Source organism: Charadrius vociferus, unplaced genomic scaffold, assembly GCF_000708025.1.
Source record: "Charadrius vociferus isolate BGI_N301 unplaced genomic scaffold, ASM70802v2 scaffold62, whole genome shotgun sequence".
NCBI classification, from domain to species: Eukaryota; Metazoa; Chordata; class Aves; order Charadriiformes; family Charadriidae; genus Charadrius; species Charadrius vociferus.
The window spans coordinates 4,203,383-4,211,399 of NW_009647419.1; positions in this window are offsets into that span (position 1 = coordinate 4,203,383).

Here is an 8,017-nt window from a genome sequence, read left to right on the forward strand (position 1 = left end):
CTATAGAACTTTGTTTTTCCCCCACTTCCCTCCTGTAGGACCAACGCATAAATTCCCTTCTTCCCAAGCCCTATAAGCAGGGATTAAATTGCATCTTTGTGATGATGACCAGGGAACACAAATTCCACTGCAGACATCTCTGCCCCTAGCAGGGACAATTGCAGAATTAAATGCCACCAGGCAACAGAAGAGTGACAGAAAACACTGTCAGACTTCTACAGGCTGAAAGATGCTCCTGTAGGGTGGGGTGTTTTTTTCCTCTGGGAAGATAAATATAGAGAAGCCAATGGACTGCATCTTCAGTTTGTGTGCATCATGTTCTCTGCTCCTACCTTGACAGGCTCCACACAGATTCTGGGAACAGCTTGAGATGATAGAATTAATTAAATGAAATTAATCAAAACAACCTACCCAGAGACAAAACTGGCATTGGTGAAATGCAGAGTTGGGCCAAGAAGGGATTCTGTAGCCAGGGCTGATGCTTGCCCTAATCAATAGATTCTGTTTGGATGAAATCCTGTGTCCTACATGCCTCGGTCAAACATGAGGGGCTCTGAGGAGTTGTATGCCTCATGCAAGATCATGACTGTCCACACAGTGCAGTAATTGCAGTGGGAACAGATGGAGTCCTGCTTTTCACAGAGCCAGGCACAGCATGTAATCACAGATCTCGCTTTGATACTGAATGAAGCTGAGCTCCAAATTGTGCTGTGTTAGTCTGGAGGGTGCAGGAGAACTGAAGCAATGGCTTTTAGACATGTGATCTAAGAGGAATCCATGGGTCCAGTGGGTGCGTCCCATTCTGAAAACCGGAGAACAGGAGTACAGGTTTGCCCAAATTAATTACTGAAAATTGGTGATTCCCCTCTGCTTTAGTTTCTGCCTGTTCCCCCAGGACATGTGAGCCCAAGTTTTCTTATGACAGGTGCATTTTTGAGGGCCTGTCCCAGCCATTTATATTCTTTGTTTTATGAAAGCATTGCTGTCCTCTCAAAAACACACTGTATCACCTCAGGGGTCTAAGAAGCCGTGTGGGCATAGTTCCTATCTATTGAGCAAGGTTAAGAGCACAGTTACAAGAGGAAATATCTGAGTGAGTGTGAAGTGCTCAGATATATTGTGGAGATGGGTCCCTTATAAATATCTGAGAACACAGAGAGAGACCCAAGCAGCTTTATGAAGTGCTGTGTTATTGGGGCCACAACCCCGTGGCCGAGTTTATTCTGCAGCCAGCAGAGGTGCGTCCATCACAGAGACAGACGCCGTGGTGCAGAGGCAGTACAGGGTCCTGCTGGTTCCCAGGAAGTCATGGGGAGCTGTGTATTTCTGAATCAGGGCATGGCTGAGTGGAACAGTGTGCCCTGCTTTTAACATTTGGCAAGTATCAGGGGAGGAAAAATGTGGCTGTTGCCGTTCCCCAGGACAAGTTTGCTTCTGAGCTGTGTGCGAAGTCTTGGAGACTGGGCTTCCATGTCACTTCAAAATTGGGTGACTGGCTTTACAGCTATGTTTTTAACTTGGGGTCCCTCGGCTACATACAGAAGAGCCTAAGCCTTTTCTTGGAAATTTATCCCCTTGAACAGGCTCCAGGGATCCAGAAAGTGCTTGTTTGGCAAATGGGCTGCAGAAATTTAGGGTGTTAAGGTTGGCTTAGTGAGATGGAGCTCACACACTCATCTGTGCCAGCACCAGAGGCAGAAACTGTGTTTCTGGTCCTGTGCTGGGCAGCTGGTTTTTAGCTCAGTCACCTGGTGACCACAGTCTCCATTCCAGCCCCAGTCACCCCTTTTTCACCTGCTCCTTTGCCTGGAAGTCATTAGGCATTAATGGGCCAGTGCCCAATTTTCTTCTGTTTTCATCTTGACTTTCCCACTCAATTTATGTGTGGCATTTCCCCATCTTCTTGTCCCAGGGGCATTAAGATCTCCAGTATTGGTTGATGGTTCTGTGAAAGTCAGAAAGGAAGCTGAACCACGTCTGCTGCTTGTCAAAAGCGCCGTGTTCTCTATCCAGATCCCATGGGGTGTTTGTCCTACAAGGTTCCAGGTACTGTCAGAGTAGCGAGGTACTCAAGGATTTCGTAGCCTTGCTGACAGAGGTGGGAGAAGCCAAATCTGTTCCTCTTCTACTGTCTCTTCTGCAGGCCTGTCATATAGCAGACAGGCTGCTGAGTGCCACGGCCGATCCAAACAGAGCTGTCACTTGTTATGAGAGAGGACAGCCATGTAAATGTATTCCCTGGCTCAGACACCTCGCTGCGAAGTCAGGCTGGGTCCATCCCTGTCTGCAGGGACAGTGAGGGACTTGCCCTCTAATGTGTCCTGTGGTTTTCTGGATGGCGGGATGCTCTTTGAAAAGAAAGTGCCTAGTATTTATGCTAAGCACTGTCCTTCCCAGTCACCCTCTTGCTTCAAAGCCCCTCTTGCTTAGCTTGGTGCTGGCTACTTGTGGGCAGGCTCCGTGCTCCTAGGAGGACATGGCCAACTGTTCACTTCTTGTTTCCCCTGGGCAATGGGGGAGACGCTTGTGAGGACAGGAGGTGCTCGGGGCTCCCTGAGCAGGGAGAAGAAAGGAGTTTGCTCCTACACTGAGATGTCTGCAAATGGGAGGTGACAGCCCTCTGCATCCCTGTGTGCTCTTCTGTTTAGGTAGAAAGAGAGTGATTATATCCTTCCAGGTCTCTGCTGAGCTCCAAGGGAACGTGTGGCTCGCTGCCTCTGATCAAGGGGCTACTAGGGAGTCTGAAAATAGCGTTATTTCTCCTGCTATTATTTCTGCTTTCTCAAATGACTTCTTGGGTTATTGGTGGAGACAAATACTCCAGAAATGGGAACCTGGCAAAGAATCTGAATGCCCTCAGGTCTGAGATGGCCAAAGAGCTGAAATCAGACAGACACACACACACAAACACACATCATTAGCCGCTAGCCTGCATGTGAAATGAACTGAGATTTCCTGAGCTGGGATCCAGCTGGCACCCTAACGAAGACTTCCCTTCGTTCTTGCAAGCAGACAATATAAAACAACGCAGATACACCCCCAGCTTCCCCAGGCATTTCTGTTATATAAGTAGTCCGGGTCTTGATCAGTGTTTCTTTGATTATCTCTGTGCGCCCACATAAATATACTGTGTGTGCGTACACACAAAATCCATCTATTTATCCACCCCACAAACCATTTTGCTGGGAGACAGCATGGTCTCCTGAATTTTTTATGGCTCCGCTTAGGTTGGAAACAATCCAAGGGTCAAACATTGTGCTGTATCTCCAGTCACCTTGCCAGTCAGCGCAGAGCATGGGTCTCTGATACTTTCTGAATCTCTGATCACCCACAGGGCACTAAATTACAGCTATTACACCGCAATTCGCTGTACAATTTTATTCTTTGATACACTACCTGCCTTTGTCTGTCTGCATAGCAGTGAGAGCAGTATGCATTATTTACCAGGCTAAGTACACTGCTGCTGCTAGTGTTGGGGAAAAAAAAAAAAAAAAAGATAAGAGAACTAGAACAGGCTTGAAATATAAAACGATGGCACAAATACAGCTTCCTGGGAAACAGCTTTGCAGTTATATAAAACTTTCTGTGATTTTGCAGTCCCTTTTGCCTCGCTGCATATGGGTGCGTCTGTGGCCTTCTCAAGCTCTTCAGGAAGAACAGAGGTACTGGGGCAGATGGGGAGTCCAGTCTGGCCAGTGCCCTGACTTCAGGAGGACCCCATGGCGAGCACTGTGCCTGATGGGGAAGGAGAATGAAAGGCACATGGTGAGGAGAGAAGGATGCCACTTCTCTCCTCACGGGGTACTCCAGGGCCTTAAATTTGTCTGTTTTCCTTCTGTTTCAGCCAGAAATCCTTCTGGGCACCAAGAAGTCATTCCTGTGTTACTTGAGTTGATATAGTCCAGCCTTTCTCCAACCTAACCATGGTTTGTCTTTCCTCCAGGTTGTCCCTTGAACCTTGGACCTACTGGGGCAGGGATTTGAGGAATAAAATCAGTTCCAGAAGATTTACGTTTAATGCAGAGATTATAAAAAAAGATCACAGTCCTTTACTTTGGCAGCCTGCGAAAGGCAGGCGATAGCTGGGCTTTGCTGCCCTGCGCTGACTCCTGTGTTCTTTGGGCCTCCTGCCAGGGCAGGAGTCTGTCTGCAAGGCAGCTTTTGGACTGTGCCTGGGCAGAGCTGGCCGGGTGATGCTGTCCCCAGTTGACCTACTGAGAGGCAGCTCCAGGCTTCTCTGCCATGTAGGCAGCTGGTGGAGGTGCCAAGGCAGAGCTCACCGAATCTTGGAAGAAGTGAGTGGCAGACCCAAGGCCAGCCCAGAGAGGGAGAGCCTGGGAGAAGCAGGCTCGCTGCTTCTGTCTGGTGAGAGGAGGTGGGATGTGCATGGTGACTGAATTGTTGCGCAAGGGCTGTGCAGATACTCCCTTCACTTCTGCCTCATCAGTGTCAGCAACAGCCGGACCAGCTTGCTGTGGCTCTGGTTTAGGCACTACACAGAGCAATGGTCAGACAGCACCTTACCCATCAGGTTGTGAGTACAGTGGGTGCTAATCATGCAGGGAGAGTGAAAGCAGCTGTGCACAAGCTGTCTGTAGACAGATCCGAGCAGTCACGCACTCAAACCAGCTCCTGATCTTTTATTTGTTGAGATAAGCTGCAGCCAAAGTGGTTTTAAATCTAGTCTGTGGTCAGGAAAATGTTTGCTCACTGGCTGAATGTTATGAGGCAAATGTAGAGGGGAGAGAGAGCTGGGGCTCTGATTATTGCAGAGCTGGTTGAAGTGGCATTGGCCTGTATTGTGGCAGTCAGTGCTCTGATTGTTTTCGCTCTCCCCAGTGTTTGGGGGCCTTATTCACTTTCTCTCCATCTGCTTTCCATCTGAGCTGGCCCCATTAGTGCTCAGCAATACAAAGTAGATTGCAGGTTGCTTTCTCCATTCGGCCCCCAAAGCAGTCCTTACAGGAGATGGATTTCTGATTGAAATCCTTGCTGTCAATTGCTGCTGGGATTCTTCTGACACAGCATGAAGACACTTCTCATGAAATTGCTAGCAAGAGAAGGCTGTGTTTCCGTGAGGCTCAGGCTCCCACTTCTTCCCTTTTCTTGGCAATGTGACACCGTTTCCATTCCAGAGATGCTTCGCACCCCTTCTAGCTTTTGCAAGCCCCTGAAGTGGGAGCGTCAGAGCAGCCCGTGGAGCAGTGCCCCCAATCCTCTCCCCTCAACAAGCAAGACTGTGGGCTGTGCCTCCCTAGATAGACATCTTCCTGAAATCAGTGCTGAGAACTGAGCATTTTCCCTTTCATGCTGAGGTGAACCAGCTATGGGTGAACTCCGAAGGATGTGTTTTTGACACACAAAGCATCAACTATATTCCTGTCCCTTGCAGGGAGCTGGGCTCAGGCCACCGGCAGTGGGCTGCTCTGGGCAGTGTTGCCCTTCCTTGTGCCTGAGCAGTCCTGGCTGTGGGAGCAGGAATTGAAGCCACACTCGGATGAGAGCCCATTCCAGCTCTCCCCTTACAACCAGCCTCTCAGCATTGCTTCAAGGTTGACAGTGTATTTTTTTTAGCCCAGTCAAACTGTGCTCAAATATGGGATCCTCTAGGAGATCAATTGAACCTGTGCACACAGGTTAAACACAGTCTAAAGATTGGATGGGGTCCTGTGTCCAAGCTGTGCTGGGGGGAATGCAGGAGCATCCTTTTTGTCGCTGGTTCTGGAGGCTGCTCTGACAGACCAATGTGGATACAGTCCAAGAGACTTTTTAGCTCAGCTGGGAGGCAGTTCAGGCACAGTTTGGTGTGCTCCTGCCTTGTTTCAAGGGTGGCACCTCAACCATCAGGATGTTGTGTGAAAGGGTGTTGCCTTTGCTGCAAGGTTTTCCTTCTGTGGACGGCAGAGGCTGTGTGAAGCAGGCTAATAGCCTTATTACCTTTTCTCAGATTGTCTGGCTGATTAATGGGAAGAAGTTAAACATCAGCACCATTTTCTCTACTTGTGTCTCAGACCTGAGAAAAGGTTTAAATGTCCAAAAGCTCATCCGTCTTTTCCAGCTACAGCAGTTGGAAAAACAATTCTCCCGCCTCACATATTAGGGATAAAGCAGCTGCCCTAGTTGGGCTCATTCCTCTCCCAGAAAGAATATGACTGCTCTGTGCTCCTCTGATGGCTCTGAACCTGGGGCAGCATGCATGTCTCCACGATGGGGCCAGATATAGCTGGCTGCACTGCTCCAGGCTGTGTCTCACAGCCATCGCCTTGGCTGTGGGTGCGGCATTGGCGGGCAGTAGGGACACCAAGGCATGGAAGGAAGCAGTAGGGGAAAGAGGCTGTAGCATAAGGCATGCATTTTCTTGTCTGATTTGGGATTTGAACTGTGTGGCACATGCAGGTGGGATTTGAATGCTTTTTGATGATTTTACAAAAGGACGCCACTGTTCCCAGATTTCACAACCTGGAGAGAGAAGGAAATAAGCCAAACTGCTTAGCTTCAACCTCTAAAGGCCAGTCCTTGAAATGATATCAAGCGTATTGCTTCAGAAATGCTGTCAGGGTTTGGAAGAGGCTGGAGAAGTGCCCTGAAACAGAGGAAGACATCTATAGGGGAAACAAATAGACACAGGACCATGTTGTATACCAGCTGCTGCTAAAACTGACAAACATGGCTTAGCCATATTTTGCTCTCAGGTGGAGAGCACTCAGGTGTTTTCCACACATGATCATCTCTGCAGTTTATCTCACAGGGGAGTGCTTTGTCTCAGTTCACATGCAACCCAGAAAACACCATGCCTTACTGACCTCTTTTGAGGGCTTTATTGATAAACTGACCTGTGTCTCACTGGAACACGTTGAGACCTGGTCTTGGAGCACCAGTCTCTGATGTATTAGGGTTGCTGTAACTTCCTTTAAAGAAGGAGGACCCAGGCTGGGGCTGGAGACATTGAAATACCAAGGAAGTTTTAGGTCCCAGAGCACTCCTGACACTGTGCTCCTGTGAGGTGGGTTGCTTCCCATGCAGGGAAATTTGCACATGGAGGTCATTTGGTTTCTTCCCGGAAAAAAACATGCTGTTCCCCTGCTTCACTCTTCACTCTAGAGGTCTCTGCCAGCAGCAGAGCTTGAAGTGCATTAAAGACAAGGAGCCCAGGCAGAGTTCCCTGTTCTCCTGGGATTTCCCACAAGCAGATCCATGGGAGTGCACCAAAGGCAGCACTTTCCTGTGCAGGCTGTCCAGACTTTGCACAGTCCTGGCAGTTGACACCTTTGTCCAAGTGCTCTGCATCCAGCGGTGCCCAGTGTGTGGGTAACAAAAAGATGTGTGTGATGGAGAATCCAGCCTGTGGCAGCCCTAACTCTGTGTTGAGCCTGCCTGCTTTTCCCTGGCAGCCCTGAGGGTCTGTGGGGAGTAGTGGAGCATGCAGGTGAATTGGTGTCAGGGTGAAACAGGGGGGCAGGGAGAACAGTGGCTGTGAACCTTCGTTCTGTGCTTCCCTGCTGTAGGTGCAAAGGGGCCCTGGGGAGCAGAGGGTGCAGGAGGAGTCCCCAACACCCAGCCCCAGGTGCATTGCCCTGGAGGAGCCTGGGGTATGGCTGAGACGTACCGTGTCCTTGCCTCTGCTGAGGGAAATGCTTTTTCCCTGGCAGGCATATGTTTGGCATATGAAGGCAGCAGGTATGCCAGCTGAGGTAAGACCCACTCCATGAACTGTCTGCATTGAAGCAACGCTCCTTCCAACTCCAAATGTGCTCAACGGGAGATATGACTTTTAAATTAGCAAGAACAATTTTTTATGACTTCTCTTGCTGTCCGTGAGTGGCTGCCAGCCCTGCAAGCAGCAGGGACCCAAAGCTGCCATTTGAAAGCCCCAACAACAGGGGACTGGCAACAGAAACACTATGGATGAGCTGCTTGGAGAAGCCCTCACAGAGCCATTCAATTCAGAGACTGATACTAGTTAATTTTTGCCTCCCCTTGCTGTTTATTATTAGAAACCTGGAAGCAGACAACCTCA